General features: G+C 41.7%; 2 long non-coding RNA genes across 2 annotated transcripts; both read left to right on the top strand.

The window, feature by feature from the left end:
• The first annotated feature begins 1,119 nt into the window (after positions 1 to 1,119).
• Positions 1,120 to 16,524, top strand: LOC116982055. Its single transcript, XR_004414342.1, has 3 exons — positions 1,120 to 1,230; positions 1,341 to 1,435; positions 16,498 to 16,524. It is a non-coding gene; the product is annotated as an uncharacterized LOC116982055 (long non-coding RNA).
• A 136-nt stretch (positions 16,525 to 16,660) lies between these two features.
• Positions 16,661 to 18,901, top strand: LOC116982056. The gene is made up of 2 exons (XR_004414343.1): positions 16,661 to 16,701; positions 18,679 to 18,901. It is a non-coding gene; the product is annotated as an uncharacterized LOC116982056 (long non-coding RNA).
• Positions 18,902 to 20,179: the final 1,278 nt, after the last annotated feature.

Here is a 20,179-nt window from a genome sequence, read left to right as displayed (position 1 = left end):
GAAGTTCAATTCTGAGAGAGTGGCGTTGTTTTCTTTCAGGTAGAGAAGGGCCAGGGGAAATTGAATAAGGAGCTGAATTCCTGATCAATACTGTTAAACATGCCACACTGAAGGATCAGTGCATTCACGTTGGCTTCAATGGAACTGAATTTCAGAAGCAGAGTAGAGTCATAGAGCCATAGACTAGAACAAGCAGCTGCCATTAAATAGTATTGTTGGGATGAATGGAGATTGTTTTTAAGCTGATAGCATAAAAGAGGAGAATTTCAGAGGAAGTAAGTTGAATTATGGATTTAAAATAATTAGCAAAAGAATGTAAAAAGATAAGAAACCAAAGCAGTAGTTGGCCAATTTGCATCTCACGCCTTCTCTGCCATTCAATGAGATCCTAGTTGATCCAAACTTGGCTTCAACATTACGTTTCTACACTTTCCCCATACCCTTTAGTCCTTTTGACATGAAATGCTGGAGAAACTCAGTGGGCCGGGCTGCATCTCTGGCGAAAGGGATTGGTGACGCTTTGCTTCGGAACCCTTCTTCGGACTGAAAGATGGAGAAGGGCAGAACAAAGCAGGGCTGGCAACAGATGACCTCAGGAAGGGTGGAGTCCATAATGGCCAATTGTTGGCTGGGAAAGACGTGCTAACGACAGGGGTACAAGGATGCGAACATCGGAACTAGTGGGACGACTATGGTGGGGATGGGGGGGGGGGGGGGCGAGGGAGAAGAGGGGTTGCTATATGGGAAATTCGACAGATTTATGTCTATTTTGCAGTGCCCTGCAAGGGATTTTTCCAGACTGGGTTTCACGTTCATGAATACTTCAATATATAAGCCTATCCCTTCGTTGTTTGTTCCCTTTCTATTCAACCTGGTGGCATCATCCTTTCAGTGCATGTTGTTCATTTTCTGCTGCCTTTAATTTCCTTCAGTGAACTTTAATGAGGGTTGGGGGGGGGGGGGGGGGGGGGGTGGGTGGAGTAATTGATGAAGCACACGCTCTGTACCAAACACCCTGTGGTAAACCAGATGCTCCCTCAACAGGAACTGATTTAGTCCTCGAGTATCCATATGGTCTGCTTTGCTGACATGCCACCCACACCACGGTCACAATGTATCTCTTCAAAGACTGAAGAATCTCGAGGTTACGTTCGCAAAGGCAACATGCCATGTGGCCATTGGAGGGCAGTGTGTATCCAATGTTGCCGCATCTCTTACACAGCCTGAAAGGTATGTACGTGAAATGCTACAGCTCTTCCCATTGTCGTCTCTCAAGAGTTAACTGTGTGCCTGCCTATGAAGTTTCTCTTTCAGTTTTTTCTCTCTGCTTCATTCCACAGTGCACCCTTGATTTGCATGAGGGGTCCCAAGATCTTCAGCTTGATGTTTGCAGTCCTCACCTCTCTCCCACCAGAACCCTTTGCTTTTTTTCCAGGTCAGTTTGCCGACAGTATTTTAATAACGTCCCTCGCCATGAGACTTTGATTCTGATGGTTTATTGGGTTCTTAAATGCGCACAGTTTCTAGCTGATCCTGCCAGACACCCTCAGGCAGTGGTAGCGCCACAGAGTCTTCCCACCTCCATTTTGTGGTGGATGAAGTTGCTCAGCCTCTTTGAAGGCGAAGAAGACTAGGTCTGTGATGTCGTTTGGTCTTAAGTCCGCCCTGTGCTTTTTTCTCTGTGTGGGCAGAGGAGAATGCTTGGTCCTTGGTAATGACAGGGACATGAGTAGGATAAAAAAGGGAAGGGCGTTAAAAGGGAGGATACCAATAAGTGCTCTTGGATCTGTAAGCCACTGTGGATTTCCACGATGGTTAACCCTTTGCTATTTCTACTTGAGCTGTGTACTTTTACAGAATCCCTAACCACTTACTGCCCGTTCAGCTGATCTTAACTGAAATCTGGTTTTGTTTGCATGCTTAAGACTTGCCTCTTAGATGCAACTCTCAGATACGGTAAACAGTCAGGAGTTTGTTACATTAAATCGTTCTTTCTAATCTCATCGTTTGATAAGTTCCCGGCTATCCGAGACAAATTAAGATACGTTGATCGTTCTTCAATGGTCAGGAAAATAAAATTGAATGTTGCGGTTCTGTCACTTATAACATAAACAACATCCATTTGTAGAGCTCATTTCACATTAGTAGAAATGTCCGATGGAGTTTATCACCAGAACAACTGCTATGTGCCACATAAAGAGATAGTGGGAAATGCATGGAGATTAAGTTATGGTTTCAAGAATCATCTTAAAAGTGGAAAGAACAGAGATTTACATGCTTGTGAAATCTCAGTGTGTATTTCTTCCCTGATTTTTTAAGCTTTACCGTCTTGCAGTTTAATTAATTGAAAGATAAGCATGGAAATAGGCCCTTTGGCCCACTGAGTCCATGCCGACCTTTGATCACCTGTACACACCAGTTCTATGTTATCTCACTTCTGCGTCCTCTCCCTGCACACTTGGGACATTTTACAGACACGACTAACCTGCAAACCCGCCAGTATTTGGGGTGGGGAGGAAGCCAGAGCATCCGGAAGAAACCCACATGGTCACAGCGAGAACATGCGGACTTCACAGAGACAGCACCCAGTCAGGATTGAACCTAGATCTTTGACACTGTGAGATAGCAGCTCCACCAGCTGCATCACTGTGCTGCCCTAGTTCTGATACAGATGAAAGATTGAATTATCTATATTAGAAAATTTGGTGTCTAGGCTTGCAGTCTGAATACTAGCGTTATGAATATTAATTTTTCTAACTTCAAGTAACACTTGCTTGTCCTCCCTTTCCATCCCTCCCCGTCCTAGTTCTCCAACAAGTCTGACTGTTCTCCTGATTACATTTTATCTTTGTATGCTTCGTCGTCAACTTCCCCGAACAAATAATGATCTATTCTACATTTTCCTTAGCTTCTTCCCCTTTGATCTATTATTTTCACACCTTACCCTTCTTACCCACCTTACCCTATCCCTGTGTCTCCCTCTCCCCTGACTCTCAATCTGAAAAGGGTCTCGACCCGAAACGCCACCCATTCCTGCTATCCAGAGATGCTGCCTGTCCCGCTGAGTTACTCCAGCATTTTGTATCTATCTTGCAGTCTACAAGGTGGCCGGAAAGAAGACAAGTTAGTGTCCCTCAAGCCTTTTTTGGGTCTCATTATAAATGTGCGGAACCCACAAATTGATAGGTCAGAATGGAGGGGATGGTGAATTGAATTGGCAGGAAGCTCAGGGCCAGAGCTGCCGGCTGAATGAGGTCCTCTGCGATGCAGTTTTTTGATTTTCAATCTCAATACAGACAGGTGTCAAAGAGAGTCATGTCACTCCCCCAGCATTGTAAGCAGTCAACGAACCATACAGAGCAGACTGCAGTCTTTCAGTTCCCCTGCTCCTGAGCCCAGCCACACAGGTGTTGTCCTGGCATCTCGTGTGGTGCGGGGTGAAGAAGGCAGAACTTAGCTGAGCCATATTGCCTTTTTAAGAACAAAGTGTACCAAGCTTTGCTCTGCACTCTCGACCCATTGACTCAACCCCACTCTCTCTCTGTCTCCCCTTCCCCACCTCTCTGTCCATGTATTACCCTCCCTCTAACACCGTACTCCTCTCTCCATCCAATTATGCTTCCTCCCCACACTCGCTCACCCTCCCTCTCTGAGAAGTGTTTTCCTTTTGTAATATTCACAAATATTCCATTATCATTTTACAATGCATCCAAAATTGCAATGTATTCACAATTTATATTCCTACGGTTAATGTCAATTATTTATAATCAGGCAATAGCTCCATGTATAATGTTATTATGCAAAATATATTGATCGCGTTCTGTTACATTATGATAATAATATTAAAATACTAATAATTAAATCACTTAATGACATTGTTGAAATTCTGTTTTTTTTTCTAATTATGTTATAAGTATGTTTAATTTTTTTTGAGTCACTGTTTAATTTATAATGGGTTAGAAGCATACCTTAAGCATATGAAGGAATTCAGAGTTTTTGAAGTTGAGGGCCTGGTTGCAAATGGTGGAGCGATTAGCTTTGCAGTGCCTGAAAGGACTAATTAGTGAAGGCAGATATTTCGGAGGGTAGTGTGGATGGTGAAGTTATAGAGACAGGGAGAGCGAAGACACAATGGGCTTTAAAAACAAGAAAGAGGGAAAATATGTTAGAAATAATATACAACAATACAATACAATACAGTACAATACAATACGTTTATTTGTCATATGTTAGACATATATGTTAGATATGTTAGAAATGTTAGGGTCTGAAGAAGGGTCCCGATCAGAAACTTCACCCATTCCTTCTCAGCAGAGGTGCTGCTTGTCCTGCTGAGTTACTCCAGCATTTTGTGTCTATCTTAGAAATTAAAACATTGTCTAACCGAGTGTCAGCCAATATTAATAAATTCAGTGGTGAATGTTGAAAATGAGCTGGCGCAAGTAAGCTACAGCCAGCTGTGTTTTGCGGCTTATCCCACACTACACTGATTCCTTTTTTATTCTTCCCACATTCCCATCAACACCTCCCAGATCCATCCCATTGCCCACACACAAGGAACAATTTTACATCAGCTGGCTAATCTACCAACATGCAAGTTTTTGGGACAGGGGAGGAAATTGAAGCACTTTGAAGGAACCCAGCCGGTCCCAGGGAGAGTGTGCGAACTCCTACCAGATAGCAGCCAGAATCAGACTTGGACCTGGGTCGGTGGAGCTGTGAGACAGTAACTCTACTAGCTGCCATTGTGCTAACCACACATTAAGAATTGGGTTCATCATGTGTTGTAACTTTGGTACATAGTTTAACCATTAGTTAAGAGTTATTGCTTTCAATAAGGATAGTTTAGTTTAGTTTAGAGATGCAGCGCGGAAACTGGCCCTTCAGCCCACCGAGTCCGTGCCGACCAGTGATCCCCGCACATTAATACCAAGACAATTAACCTACAAACCTGTATGACTTTAGAGTGTGGAAGGAAACTGAAGATCTCAGAGAATAACCATGCAGGTCACAGGGAGAACGTACAAACTCCATACAGACAACACCCGTAGTCGGGATCAAACCTGGGTCTCTGGCGCTGTGAGGCAGCGACTCTACTGCTGCCCTAGCTCTGCCTCTCTCATCTATATTACTAAAAGTCTGTTCTTGACCGGTTTTGGCCATCTGTGCTGCGATTTCCGAGAGAAAGACCGAGAGAAAGACCTATAGCCGTCATTTTTGGCCACCTTGCTCAGAGACCACTCCGCCGCATGTGTGCCGAGGATTTTTCCCGTCGATTAAAAATTACAGAGATATTAATGTTTTTACAAAATGCTCCATTCTCTCTGCTGCCCCCGCTGGCGGCAGGGGGGAGGGACTATAAAACCAGGAAGTGGTGTGCCACACAGTCTCTTCAAGATGGAGGAAGGCAGAGGGTCACGTTTCTCTGAGCTGTGAATAACACTGAACACATGTCTACTCAAATGTAAGTGCCCTTAGTGGTTCTAAAATGCTTGCAGAATGTGTCTATTGGTTCTAAAGCTTGCAAAAAAGTATCTATTGGTTCTAAAGCTTGCAAAAAATGTCTATTGGTTCTAAAGCTTGCAAAAAGTGTCTCTATTGGTTCTAAAGCTTGCAAAAAATGTCTATTGGTTCTAGAGCTTGCAAAAAAAGTGTCTATTGGTTCTAAAGTTTGCAAAAAGTGTCTCTATTGGTTTAAAGCTTGCAAAAAAATGTATATTGGTTCTAAAGCTTGCAAAAAAATGTCTATTGTTTCTAAAGCTTGCAAAAAATTGTCTATTGGTTCTAAAGCTTGCAAAAAATGTCTATTGGTTCTAAAGCTTGCAAAAAATGTCAATTGGTTCTAAAGCTTGTAAAAAAATGTCTATTGGTTCTAAAGCTAGCAAAAAGTGTCTCTATTGGTTCTAAAGCTAGCAAAAAGTGTCTCTATTGGTTCTAAAGCTTGCAAAAGTGTCTCTATTGGTTCTAAAGCTTGCACAAAATGTCTATTGGTTCTAAAGCTTGCAAATAAAATGTCTCTATTGGTTCTAAAGTTTGCAAAAAAATGTCTATTGGTTCTAAAGCTTGCAAAAATATGTCTATTGGTTCTAAAGCTGGCAAAAATATGTCTATTGGTTCTAAAGCTTGCAAAAAAATGTCTATTGGTTCTAAAGCTTGCAAAAAGTGTCTCTATTGGTTCTAAAGCTTGCAAAAAGTGTCTCTATTGGTTCTAAAGCTTGCAAAAAGTGTCTCTATTGCTTCTAAAGCTTGCAAAAAGTGTCTCTATTGCTTCTAAAGCTTGCAAAAGGTCTATTGTTTCTAAAGCTTGCAAAAAATGTCTATTGCTTCTAAAGCTTGCAAAACAATGTCTATTGCTTCTAAAGCTTGCAAAACAATGTCTATTGGTTCTAAAGCTTGCAAAAAAAATGTGTATTGGTTCTCAAGCTTGCAAAAAAATGTCTATTGGTTCTCAAGCTTGCAAAAAATGTCAATTGGTTCTAAAGCTTGTAAAAAAATGTCTATTGGTTCTAAAGCTAGCAAAAAGTGTCTCTATTGGTTCTAAAGCTAGCAAAAAGTGTCTCTATTGGTTCTAAAGCTTGCAAAAGTGTCTCTATTGGTTCTAAAGCTTGCACAAAATGTCTATTGGTTCTAAAGCTTGCAAATAAAATGTCTCTATTGGTTCTAAAGTTTGCAAAAAAATGTCTATTGGTTCTAAAGCTTGCAAAAATATGTCTATTGGTTCTAAAGCTGGCAAAAATATGTCTATTGGTTCTAAAGCTTGCAAAAAAATGTCTATTGGTTCTAAAGCTTGCAAAAAGTGTCTCTATTGGTTCTAAAGCTTGCAAAAAGTGTCTCTATTGCTTCTAAAGCTTGCAAAAAGTGTCTCTATTGCTTCTAAAGCTTGCAAAAGGTCTATTGTTTCTAAAGCTTGCAAAAAATGTCTATTGCTTCTAAAGCTTGCAAAACAATGTCTATTGCTTCTAAAGCTTGCAAAACAATGTCTATTGGTTCTAAAGCTTGCAAAAAAAATGTGTATTGGTTCTCAAGCTTGCAAAAAAATGTCTATTGGTTCTCAAGCTTGCAAAAAAATGTCTATTGGTTCTAAAGCTTGCAAAAAATGTCTATTGGTTCTAAAGCTTGCAAAAAGTGTCTCTATTGGTTCTAAAGCTTGCAAAGAAAATGTCTATTGGTTCTAAAATGGTTCATGCATGCGCTCCAGAACCCCCCACCACTACTTACTGCAAATGGTGGCTTGGGAGCTTTGACGAAGTTGAAACGCACTACTTCCTGCAAATTATGGCGTGGGTGTGGCTTGAAGTTGAAAGGCACTACTTACTGCAAATGGGGGGCGTGGGTGCATTGGCTTGAAGTTGAAAGGCACTACTTACTGCAAATGGTGGCATGCAGTTGAAAGGCACTACTTACTGCAAATGGTGGCTTAGGTGCTTTGGCTTGCAGTTAAAAGGCAGTACTTACTGCAAATGGTGGCTTGGGTGCAATGGCTTGAAGTTGAAAGGCACTACTTACTGCAAATTATGGCTTGGGTGTGGCTTGAAGTTGAAAGGCACTACTTACTGCAAATGGTGGCTTGGGTGTGGCTTGAAGTTGAAAGGCACTACTTACTGCAGATGGTGGCTTGGGTGCAATGGCTTGAAGTTAAAATGCATTACTTACTGCAAATGGGGGCGTGGGTGCATTGGCTTGAAGTTGAAAGGCACTACTTACTGCAAATTGTGGTTTGAAGTTGAAAGGCACTACTGCAAATGGTAGCTAGGGTGCTTTGGCTTGAAGTTAAAAGGCACTACTGTAAATGCACTTACCTCCTGTTTGCACTGTATATTGATTTTAGATAAAACGCTACAACTTACGGCTGTGATTTTTGGCCATCTTACTCAGTCCCCCTCCGCTGAGCAGGTGCAGAGAATTCTTCCCATCAATGAAAAATAAAAGTCTTATTAGTTTTTTAAAAAATGTTGAGAATCTCTCTCCTGTCAATCACTCCATGAAAGCCACACCTTTTCCGGTGGGGGGGAGGGGTTATAAAACCCGGAAATGTGGGTGTAGCTCAGTCTCTGCAAGATGGAGGAGGGAGAGGTCACGACTCGCTGTCTTTAGTGGCTTTGAACCCTACTTCAAATGGTATGAAACTGCACTTGAATTTGGTGGCCTTGCACCCTGCTAGAAGTGGTAAGAAACTGCACTTGAATTTGGTGGCCTTATACCCTGCTTGAAATAGAATTTCAAGGATTAGCCGTGAGTCAACTACCAGCCCACCAGCCGTGAGTGAGTGAGTGAGTTGCCAGCACAACAGGCTTGATTGACTGAGACGCCAGCCCAAGAATCCATTTGGCGCACAATTTACATACTAGCCCTCTGGAAACCAGTCCCTTCAGCCCACAACACCCATACTAGCGCTCCAGAAAGCCCCCCCTCCCCAACTGGCCACCAATATTAGAATTGGTGGAGAGGTGGAATATTGCGTTGGATGACCAGCCCTCCTGTGTGATGCTGGGACCCAACGGGTCCCACTTAGTCTAGTTTGTATATATATATATTTTTTTAAATTTAATTCTTTATTTCGAACAGAATAAAAATAAAAAGCAAGTATGAAACAGCATACAAAAAAACAAAAAACAAAACAAATATTTATAAAGTGTCATAAACAATATTTATAACTAAATGAATCGTATGTGTCTGAAAAGGAGCAGGAAGAATTCAAAGCTTATTAATTCCCACCCCTTAATCAACTGCTTATAATTATCTTATACAAATTTAGCAGCTATAAACACCTATTTCCATATGTATACCAAATTATTTACATTTATACACTAATCAAATATTTACAAAGCCATACAATAAAAAAGTGAGAAAATAAATAAAATAAATAAAGAGAGAAAATATGCTTAAGGATTTTGCAGCAGCAATAAGTAGGGGATGTTGCTGATTATGAAGTAGTTAACGATTGATAGAACATAGAACATAGAACAGTATAGCACAGGAACGGGCCCTTCTGCCCGCAATGTCTATGACAAATGTCTCAGCCTCTCGAGTATGATCTTCCTTCCAGTAAGCTCATGGCAGATCTGCTTATAACCTCAACTTTGCATTTCGGTCTATCCATGGTAACCACTCACCTGATGTTGTCTATCTAATTCTGCCTAAACCATTCAACACCTCAGCTGCCACTACCCTTTGAGGAAGAAAGTTCAAAAGGCATACGAGCCCCTGACAGTAATAAATGCTTAACCTATGTCTTAAATGGACAACCCCTTACATTTAAACAGTGGTGCCATGCAATGCTTTCTTGATATCCTTTTCAAAGTTACAAAGTTCACCTATTCTGACTTTCCCTCTTTGGATCTAAAGGATTTTTATTCTTCATTAAGCCTTTTCTGTCTGTCTTGCTGCATTGTACCACTGTAGGCAGCAGAGTGGCGCAGTGGTAGAGCTGCTGCCTCACCATTGCGCCAGTGACCCGGGTGCCGAGAGGAAATATCTCCACATCAAACTTGTCGGGGCTACTCAGAATCTCATACATGAGCCCTCTTAAGGGCCTGTCCCACTGTACGAGGTAATTCAAGAGCTCTCCCGAGTTAAAAAAAAAATCAAACTCGTAGAATGTACGTAGCGGGTACGTCAGAGCTCAGGACGTCTCTTAGCGACTCGTAACGCTAACGGCAGGTACCAGGGAAACGTGGTAAGCTCGTGAAGACTTGTGACGATTTTTCAACATGTTGAAAAATGTCCACGAGAACCCCGAGTACCTACGAGCGGCTATTACCGTAATTCTCCGAGTTCGAATCAGGGGAAACTCGGGAGAACTCTTGAATTAACTCGTACAGTGGGGACAGGCCCTTTAATTCAGTGTACTAGCTAATTCAAGAGCTCTCCTGAGTTTAAAAAAAAATCAAATTCGTAGTAAGCACGTAAAATGTACGTAGCGGGTACATCGGAGCTCGGGACGTCTCTTAGCGGCTCGAAACGCTAACGGCAGGTACTCGGGAAATGCGGTAAGCTCGTGAAGACTCGTGAAGATTTTTCAACACGTTGAAAAATGTCCATGAAAGCCCCGAGTACCGACGAGCGGCTATTACCGTAATTCTCAGAATATGGGGATACTCGGGGGAACTCTTGAAATAGCTCGTACAGTGGGACAGCCCCTTAACTTTTCTAAATCCCAATGAATTAAAAATTAAATCAAAACCTGAATCTAGTCCGGCCAACCTTTCTTCCTAAGGGAACCTTCCTATTCCAGGCAATTATCAGCCACAAATTGGGAAATGGACATTGCTGGTCAGAACCTTTCTTCTCTCTATTAAGTTTTATGTGAACAGCTTGGTGCAAAAAGATGACGCCAAAAAGATAGTGACCCAGATTGCATAGTCCAAAGTATTTAATGAAAGCACAATTACAGGACAGGATGTGAGACCAGATGTGATTGATGTCTACCTTGAGAAGTGGTCTGCTGGAATTATTAGTCCCTGATGTAAATTCTTGAGAATCAGGTACAGCTTGCAATTAAATGCTCATTGACATAAGAGACCAAGAGATTATGTGAATTTTATCATTTGAATTACAGCATATTGCAGTAAATCATGACATAATTTTGCATTAGTTAAAGTTAACAGTTTGGATGTGTTAACTATTTTTTTTAACTTTTTCTCTTAAAGAGGGAAGCAGTGGATTGTATACAGTTTATCCCTGCTTTATGGAGGGGTTGTGTTTCTAAATAAACAGTCAATATTGTGGCTTCCATACTGTAGGTCAGTTATTCTAATCCCATTAAGCAGCTTATTCCTGTCAAGAAAATCTTGGAGTTGTGTAGAGCTAATAAAGCATTTTTTAATTGCAGTCACTATTGTAATGTAGGATAAGGGGTAGCTCTGTCTTTCGACATAGCAAGATCCCATAACAACATGTTATGTCTGAAGAAGGGTTTCGGTCCGAAACGTTGCCTATTTCCTTCGCTCCATAAATGCTGCTGCACCCGCTGAGTTTCTCCAGCATTTTTGTGTACCTTCGATTTTCCAGCATCTGCAATTCCTTCTTAAACATCCCATAACAACATTATGACTATGTGTTGTAGTAATGTTGGTTGAATAATCAATATTGGTTGGGACTCTGGGGATAACAGCTACTCTTCCCCTTCAGTACAATAGTTAATGTTAACCTTATGGGGATGACAGAGCTTTGGCCTGGCACCTCTTATCAAAGACTAGAGGGCATAGTTTTAAGGTGAGAAGAGCAATATATATAGGAGATGTGTGGGGCATGTTTTTTATACAGAAGGTGGTGAGTGTCTGGAACGAGTTGCCTTGAGTGATGGTGGAGTGGCCATTCAGAGGCTTTTTGCCAGGCACATGGATATGCAGAGAATGAAGGGATCTGGATTATGTGCAGGCATCCAAGAGTTGGTCTTGGCATCCTGTTTGGCACAGATTTTATGGGCTGTATTGTTCCATGTTCTAAATAACACATCTTCAAATGGTTTGAAGTCAACATTTGTATAGAACTGTTGACAGCCAAGATTTTTGTGCTGCAGTTGGATTTCAACTTATACCTTGGCTAAGAAGTAAATGGCCTGACCTTTGAGATACAGCTGACATTGCAATGACTCACATTTGGTAAGGGTGGGGAAAAAAATCAGCTATGCTTCCCATTCTTAATAACATCCTGGTGACCTTTAGCAGAAAGGTGTGTGTGAACATGTCCGCGGGTTGGATCAGAAGCTTCTACGCTGCCTTTTCTTTCAATAATCCTGTCAATTTTCCAATTTCGAGCTCCCACATGTAGGTAATGGAGGAATTTTGGAACAAGAATAGTCTATTCAGATGCTTTTGCTCATATGGCAATTCAATGTTAGATGAAGATCTGCATCTAAACCTCTTTCCCCCACCTTGGCTCAATGTACTTTAATATGCAGGCACAGTGGTGTAGCCATAGAGCTGCTGACTTACATGGCCAGAGACCCGGTTCAATCCTGACTGCATGTGCTGTCTGTATGGAGTTAGTAAGTTCTCCCTGTGACCACATGGGTTTTCTCCGGGTGCTCCAATTTCCTCCCACATTCCAAAGATGTACACGTTTGTAGGCTAATTAGCTTCAGTAAAATTATAAACAGTCCCTAGCGTGTAGGATAGTGTTAGGGTACAGGGTGATCGTTGGTCGGCGTGTGTTCAGTGGGCCAAGGGGCTTGTTTCCGTGCTGTATCTCTAAAGTCTAAAGTAAAGTCTAATACACCCATCAATGGCATATTGTTGACACAAAGATCTGCAGATGCTGGAATCTTGAGATTTATCACAAAGTAACTCAATGGGTCAGGTAGCATCTGGGGAGGGAATGGACAGGTGGATTTCGGATTGGGACCTTGAAGCGTCCTGATGCAAAATGTCACCTATCCATTCCTTCCACAGATTCTGCCTGACATGCTGAATTTATCCAGCATTTTGTGTTTTGCCAAAGGTTTATTGCTATCAGATTTTAAGTTATTAGTTACATGAACGCCAATGCCTTTTGTGAAGGGAGTTTCACTCTTACACCAGGCTTTTATAATGGAGCTGTTCTTTTAATTGTGATTATCCTGATTCTGATCATGCTCCTTTTCATCAAAGATTCCATCAGCAAAATATGTCTCCATCTCAAATACTTTCACTGGATTCCATAATAAAAAGCGTAGAGATTACTTCTAGAAATACTGTACCTCCCATTATGAGCACCCAAGTTTATCATTGATTTAGTAGATCTAGTACAAAATCATGAGAGGAATAGATTGGGTAGATGTACAGAACCTCTTGTCCAGAGTAGGGGAATTGAGAAACAGAGGTCATAGGTTTAAGGTGTGGGGGGGAAAGATTTAATAGGAACCTGAGAGTTAACTTTTTCACACAAAGAGTGGTGGGTGTATGTAACGAGCTGCTGGAGGAGGTAGTTGAGGTAGGTTCTATCGCAACGTTTAAAAAATATTCAGACAGGTACATGGATAGGACAGGTTTAGAGGGATATGGGCCAAACGCAGGCAGGTGGGACTAGTGACGATAGGACATGTTGGCCAGTGTGGGCAAGATGGGCTGAAGGGCCTGTTTACACACTGTAACTATGAAAGGTGAGGTGAGCAATAGATTAAAATTATTATATATGAATGCACGAAGTATAAGAAGTAAAGTGGATGAGCTGAGGCTCAGTTAGAGATAGGTAGATATGACATTGTGGGGATTACAGGGACATGGCTGCAGGAGAATTGGGGCTGGGAACGGAATATTCAGGGTTATACGTTCTACAGAAAGGACAAGCAGGTGAGCAGAGGAGGTGGGGTAGCTCTGTTGGTGAGGGATGAAATTCAGTCGATGTAGTCGCTGTGGATAGAATTGAGGAATTGTAAATGAAAGAAGGTAATTGGAGTTATCTACAGGCCCCCAAACAGTAGCCTGGATAGAAGATGAAGTTGCAGCAGGAGGTAAAATTAGCATGTAATAAAGGTAATGCCACTGTGGTTATGAGAGATTTCAATATGCAGGTGGACTGGGAAAATCAGGTTGGTTCTGGGCCCCAAGAAAGGGAGTTTGTAGAGTGCCTCCGAGATGGATTCATAGAGCAGCTTGTATTGGAACCAACCAGAGAGAAGGCAATCCTGGATTTAGTGTTGTCTAATGAACCAAATTTAATAAGGGAACTGAAGGTAAAGGAATCGCTTGGAGGTAGTGACCATAATATGATAAGATTTAATCTGCAATTTGAGAGGGAGAAGGTTAAATCCGAAGTGTTAGTGTTGCAGTTGAACAAAGGGGACCATGAGAGAGGAGCTGGCCAAGGTTGACGGGAAAAGGATCCTAGCAGGAATGACAGTGGAACAGCAATGGCAGGAATTTCTGGGCATAATCCAGAAGATGCAGGATCATTTCATTCCAAAGAGGAAGAAAGATTCTAAGGGGAGTAAGAGGCAACCGTGGCTGACAAGGGAAGTTAGGAGCAGTATAAAACTAAAAGAAAAGGTGCACAACATAGCAAAGAGTAGCAGGAAGCCAGTGAAACCTTCAAAGGATATCAGAAAGTAACAAAAAGGGCAATACAGGGTGAAATGATGAAGTACGAAGGTAAGCTCGCCAAGAATATAAAGAAGGATAGTAAAAGCTTATTTAGGTATGTTAAGAGAAAAAGATTAGTAAAGAAAAATGTGGGTCCCTTGAAGGCAGAAACAGATGAAATTATTATGGGGAACAAGGAAATGGCAGAGGAGTTGAACAGTTACTTTGGTTCTGTCTTCACAAAGGAAGACACAAACAATCTCCCAGATATACTAGAGGACAGAGGATCTAGGAAGACAGAGGAACTGAAAGAAATTTGCATTGGGCGAGAAATATTATTGGGTGGACTGATGGGACTGTAGGCTGATAAATCTCCAGGGCCTGACAGTTTGCATCCCAGGGTACTCAAGGAAGTGGCTCTAGAAATTGTGGATGCATTGGTGATCATTTTCCAATGTTCTTCTATACATTCAGGATCGGTTCCTGTGGATTGGAGGGTAGCTAATGTTATCCCACTTTTCAAGAAAGGAGCGAGAGAGAAAACGGGGAATTATAGACCAGTTAGCCTGACATCAGTGGTGGGGAAGATGCTGGAGTCAATTATTAAAGAAGTAATAACGGCACATTTGGATAGCAGTAAACGTATTGGTCCAAGTCAGCATGGATTTATGAAGGGGAATTCCTGCTTGACTAACCTTCTGGAATTTTTTGAGGATGTGACAAGTAAAATGGATGAAGGAAAGCCAGTGGATGTAGTGTATCTGGACTTTCAGAAATCCCTTGATAAGGTCCCACAAACTAGATTAATGGGCAAAATTAGAGCACGTGGTATTGGGGGGTAGGGTATTGACATGGATAGAGAATTGGTTGGCAGACAGGAAACTGAGTAGGAATAAACGGTTCCCTGACAGAATGGCAGGCAGTGGCGAGTGGAGTGCCGCAAGGCTTGGTGCTGGGGCCGCAACTATTTACAATATATATTAATGATTTAAATGATGGAATTAAAAGTAACACTAGCAAATTTGCAGATGACACAAAGCTTGGTGGCAGTGTGAACAGCGAAGAGGATGCTAGGAGGTTGCAGAGTGACTTGGACAGGTTGAGTGAGTGGGCAGATGCTTGGCAGATGTAGTATAATGTAGATAAATGTGAGGTTATCAACTTTGGCGGCAGGAACACGGAGGCAGATTACTATCTCAGTGGTGTCAGATTTGGAAAAAGGGAAGTGCAACGAGCCCTGGGTGTCCTTGTGCACCAGTCATTGAAAGTAAACATGCAGGTATAGCAGGCAGTGAAGAAAGTTGATGGCATGTTGGCCTTCATAACAAGAGGATTTGAGTATAGGAGTAAAGAGGTTCTTCTGCAGTTGTACAGGGCCCTGGTGAGACCACATCTGGAATTTTGTGTGCAGTTTTGTTCTCCTAATTTGAGGAATGTCATCATTGCTATTGAGGGAGTGCAGCATAGGTTCACGAGGTTAATTCCCGAGATGGCGGGACTGTCAGATGAAGAAAGATTGGAAAGATTGGGCTTGCATTCACTGGAGTTTAGAAGGATGAGGGGGATCTTATAGAAACATATAAAATTATAAAAGGACTGGACAAGCTAGATGCAGGAAAAAAATCCCAATTTTGTGGTAGTCCGGAACCAGGGGCCACAGTCTAAGAATAAAGAGTAGGCCATTTAAAACTGAGATGGGGAAAAAAAATTCACCCAGAGAGTTGTGAATTTGTGGAATTCTGTGCAACAGAAGGCAGTGGAGGCCAATTCACTGGATGAATTTAAAAGAAAGTTAGGTAGAGCTCTTGGGGCTAGCAAAATCAAGGGGTATGGGGAGAAGGCAGGCATGGGGTACTGTTTGTGGATGATCAGCCATGATCACAATGAATGCCGGTGCTGGCTCGAAGGACTGAATGGCCTCCTGCACCTATTTTCTATGTTTCTATGTTTCTATGTTGATGACTAAATGACTCCTGCAATTGTTTCAATTTTCTTAAGATGGACGTCTCATAATTGAGCAATAAAAGCCAGGGAAAAAAACAAGAGAAATCCAGAGGAATTTCGGACAATTATATCTTGTGTACCATTAGATTCATTTCTAGAATTACCTTTGTGGGATCCCTCTCAATTGAAGGCTTACACAGTTTACAATGCCATCCAGTTGAAATATTGTCAAAATGTCAGAAATTAATATTGTCAAAGTTTACAACGCTATCCAAATCATTAGATTCAGCTGCTTGAGAGTTCTCTGCTAGTTGTCTGTGGTTGCACACATATTAAGAGAGAGAGCATAAATATTACAATAGCCATTTCTACCTCTTTGCAATATTAGACACACATTTAACCCGCCTTGATGATGTCTGCCTCAGTATGTTCGTGAAAATCAGGTGAAGAGGATTTTACACTATCAAAGGAATGATCAGTTAGTGGTGATTCCATTGTTCATCTGTGCTTTGTAAATATGCCAACTTCCATGTACACCTTTTTTCTCCCATAGGATAAAAGCATCATGATGAAGCATCATCATGTATTATTTATTGTGGTGTATGTGGTGGTTGTATTGTACTGCATTGTATTTGTCTGAGAGCGAACCAAGACACATTCCTATCAACTTGTTGACATGGCAATACATTTCTTGAATCTTGAATCTTGAATCTTGAATCATTAGTGCGATGGGAAAATGGTGAAGAGATCTCCTGAAGTAAGTTGCTGAATCTCGTTAACCTTTCTTTAGACTATAGAGATATAGTGTAGAAACAAGCCCTTTGGCCCGCTGTGTCCACGCTGACCAATGATCACCCGATAGATTAACACCATCCTACATGCTAGGGATAATTTACAAAAGCCAATTAACCTATAAACTGTACGTCTTTGGAGTGTGGGAAGAAACAAGAGCACCCGGAGAAAAGCCACGTGGTCACAGGGAGTACGTACAAACTCTGTACACACAGCACCCATAGTCAGGATTGAACCCAGGTCTCTGGCAAGTAAGGCAGCAACTCTATCGCTGCATCACTGTGCCGGCCCACTGATGCTGGTATTTCAGAGCAGAAGAGCCAGTGTCCAGTTGTCTATGCAAAAGGAAATCCAAAACATTGATGTATGTGTTGTAACATGTAGAGGTCTAGTGGGGAGAACTGGTGTGATTTAAAAAAAGGCAATGAAAAGAGAGAATGGCATAAATATATATATTTTTTAACTAGATCTTGGATATAAGAAACAAGATAAAGCTTTGAATAGTCTTAAGAATATTCCAGGAAAACTGATGTAATTGAAGGTGGACAAGATGTGTTGTTTATTTTTTAAATGAAACATTTGTTTATGAAAATGATATGAAGATACTTAGATTATCTACTTACATGGACTGGTGTATTATACGTTTCTGTTATTTTTCATATCTTCTGCGAAACCAAATAATTCAGTGAGCGAAATCGTCATTTGTGCAACTGCAGACAGAAACTGGTGCTCTTTCATTCCGCATTGCAGCATGTTTGAGTCTCAAGATGTGAGTCAGCATGTTATCACCTCAGGAGCCTTAAATTCTGACAAGCTGTTTGCAACATTCCGCGATGTACATGTGATTCATTCATGGCTTTCAACACAAGGATTTTATAGTCTTGATTCCCCGGGCATCTCCCATGCAAGGACGTCATGACCATTTACATCTACTGTCATGAACTTGCTTTACAATAGGGCAGTAGTCAATTTGCTAAATGACCAGGAGTGTTTACAGCAATTCCATTATCATGTCATTGAGTCTTCAGCCCAACTTGCCCAAACTGAACAACATGTCCCATCTACACTAGTCTGAATTTGGCCCATATCACTCTCAGCCTGTCCCATCCATATACCTATCTAATTGTTTAATAAACGTTGCAAATGTCCCTGCCTCACCCACCTGCTCTGGCAGCTCGTTCCAGCACCCACCAACCTTTGTGAGAAAAAGTTACCCGGCAGATTTCCATTAAATCTTTCCCCTTTCATCTTAAACCTATTGTGTCCAATAGACTGTGGTGTTTAACGTCCTTCTGCAAAAGGTTTCAGTCTCCCAGGATGTTGATGGGCATTGTTGGTAACGCTTGAAATCTTGCTTGGCAGACACTGATCTTCTGCTGGAGAAAAATAAGAAAAAAGTTCCTCCCCTGGACAATCGGCTGAAATGACAAAGGTGACCAGGAACATCTACCATGAGATGGGGGCTTGTTAAGTTATTAGTTTGCTGTACTGTTTTGAGTTTGTTTCTCACCACTTATGGGCAGCAAATGGCGCAGCTGGTAGAGCTGCTACCTCACAGCGCCAGAGTTTGATCCTGGGTTTGAACTCGACCTCGGAGGATGTCATGTGCAGTTTGCACGTTCTTCCCGTGAGCGCATGGGTGCACTGGTTTCCTCCCGCATCCCATATGTGTGGGTTTGTAGGTTAATTGGCCTCATGTAAAATTGTTGCTAGTGCATAGGGGAAAGTGAGATAACGTAGAACAAGTGTGAATGGGTGATCGATAGTAAGCCAAAGGGTTTGCTTCCATGCTCTATCTCCAAAACTAATATTGTCCCTGTTCCTGATATGAAAAGACCTAATAGATGTATAGAGCGAGGCAGCACAAAACAAGCCCTAGAGCCCAACAAATCACATTATATCCTATATTAATCAATTTTTTTCTCTTCACATTACCATGAAGGATTTGGGGGAAGAAAACTGCAAGCAAAATTTGGTGGAGAGTCAGGCTTTGGTCGAGCCACCCTATATATAGTAAATGAAGGAAGATAGTGAAGCTTGAAGTCAAATAATTGCGTGTGCACAAAGGAGTTACGTTTTTGCCTGTGTGTCTCTCAGATTTACACTTATAGTATTTTAAAGTATATTAAAGTATAAATGGATATGAAATCATTAAATATGTTACTATAGCGAATTGTATTTGTTATTTATTCACAATGTAGAGAGTCACGTGAAAGGCCATACTTATCACATCTAATTGTCCTTTTGGTTTAATTTAGAGGTCCATTAAGGGATAATGGGATCAGTTTGGGTCTGGAGGCACGTTCAGCCCAGACCAAATAATTCTGACGATTTCTAACCGTAAAGGAAATTTATGGGAAATGAGAGGGATTGCTATCATCTCTGGTATCATTGAACCTAGATCAGTCTAACTTGAAGACGCTCTAAAAGCCCTCTCCCACTGTACGAGTTCATTCAAAGAGTTCTCCCGAGTTTGCCCTGATTTGAACTCGGAGATTTATGGTAATGGACTCTCGTAGGTACTCGGGGCTCTCGTGGACATTTTTCAACGTTGAAAAATCTTCACGAGGCTTCCCGAGCTTACCGCGTTTCCCGAGTACCTGCCGTAGCGTTACGAGCCGCTAAGCACGAGTTTGATTTTTTTTTAAACTCGGTAGAGCACTTGAATGAACTCGTACAGTGGGACAGGGCTATAAGCCTTCAGAACCTGAAGGAACCTGAAGCAAACGACAAAGTGCTGGAGAAACTCAGCGAATCAGGCAACAGCTCTGAAGGGAATGGACAGGTTTTAGGCTTGAGACATTAAAGACACAGTGCTGACCAGCGATCCCGATACACTAGTACTATTCTATACACTAGGGACAATTGTACAATTTTACCGAAGCCAAATAATCTATGACCTTGTACGTCTTTGGAGTGTGGGAGGAAACCGGAGCATCCGGAAAAAACCCATGTGGTTACAGGCAGAATGTACGAAGTCCGTACAGACAGCACCCGTAGTCAGGATCGAACCCGGGCCTCTGGCGCTGTAAGGTAGCAAATCTACTGCTGCTCCACTGTACCATCCTGTGACATTTTGGATTGGGACCCTTCTGCACTCTAATTAGGGGTTAAAAAAGAAATGGAAAACTATAATAAAGAGGGGCATGGAGGAAAATGAGTTGGAAGAAGCAGAAAAGTAAGACTGAAACTGCTGGTGAAACACGATTTAGAAGAAAAATCCTTAATTTTATAAGGGCAAATGAAGGAAGGAGAAAATGATGGCAGTAAGCTATTTAAATGTTGCACACAAAAGAGTTAATTTCTTGTTTGTGCATAACTCAGACCTACATTTGTTCGGAGAATTTTAAAATCCATGACATTTTTGGCTATGACAACGCTGACCATCTAAGAATCTTGTTCTCCTGAGTCAGCTCCATAGAACTATTTTCCTAACCATGATT

Source organism: Amblyraja radiata, chromosome 16, assembly GCF_010909765.2.
Source record: "Amblyraja radiata isolate CabotCenter1 chromosome 16, sAmbRad1.1.pri, whole genome shotgun sequence".
Lineage (NCBI taxonomy): Eukaryota > Metazoa > Chordata > Chondrichthyes > Rajiformes > Rajidae > Amblyraja > Amblyraja radiata.
The sequence above is the reverse complement of the archived record's forward strand: the minus strand, read 5'-3'. Positions and strand labels throughout refer to the sequence as shown.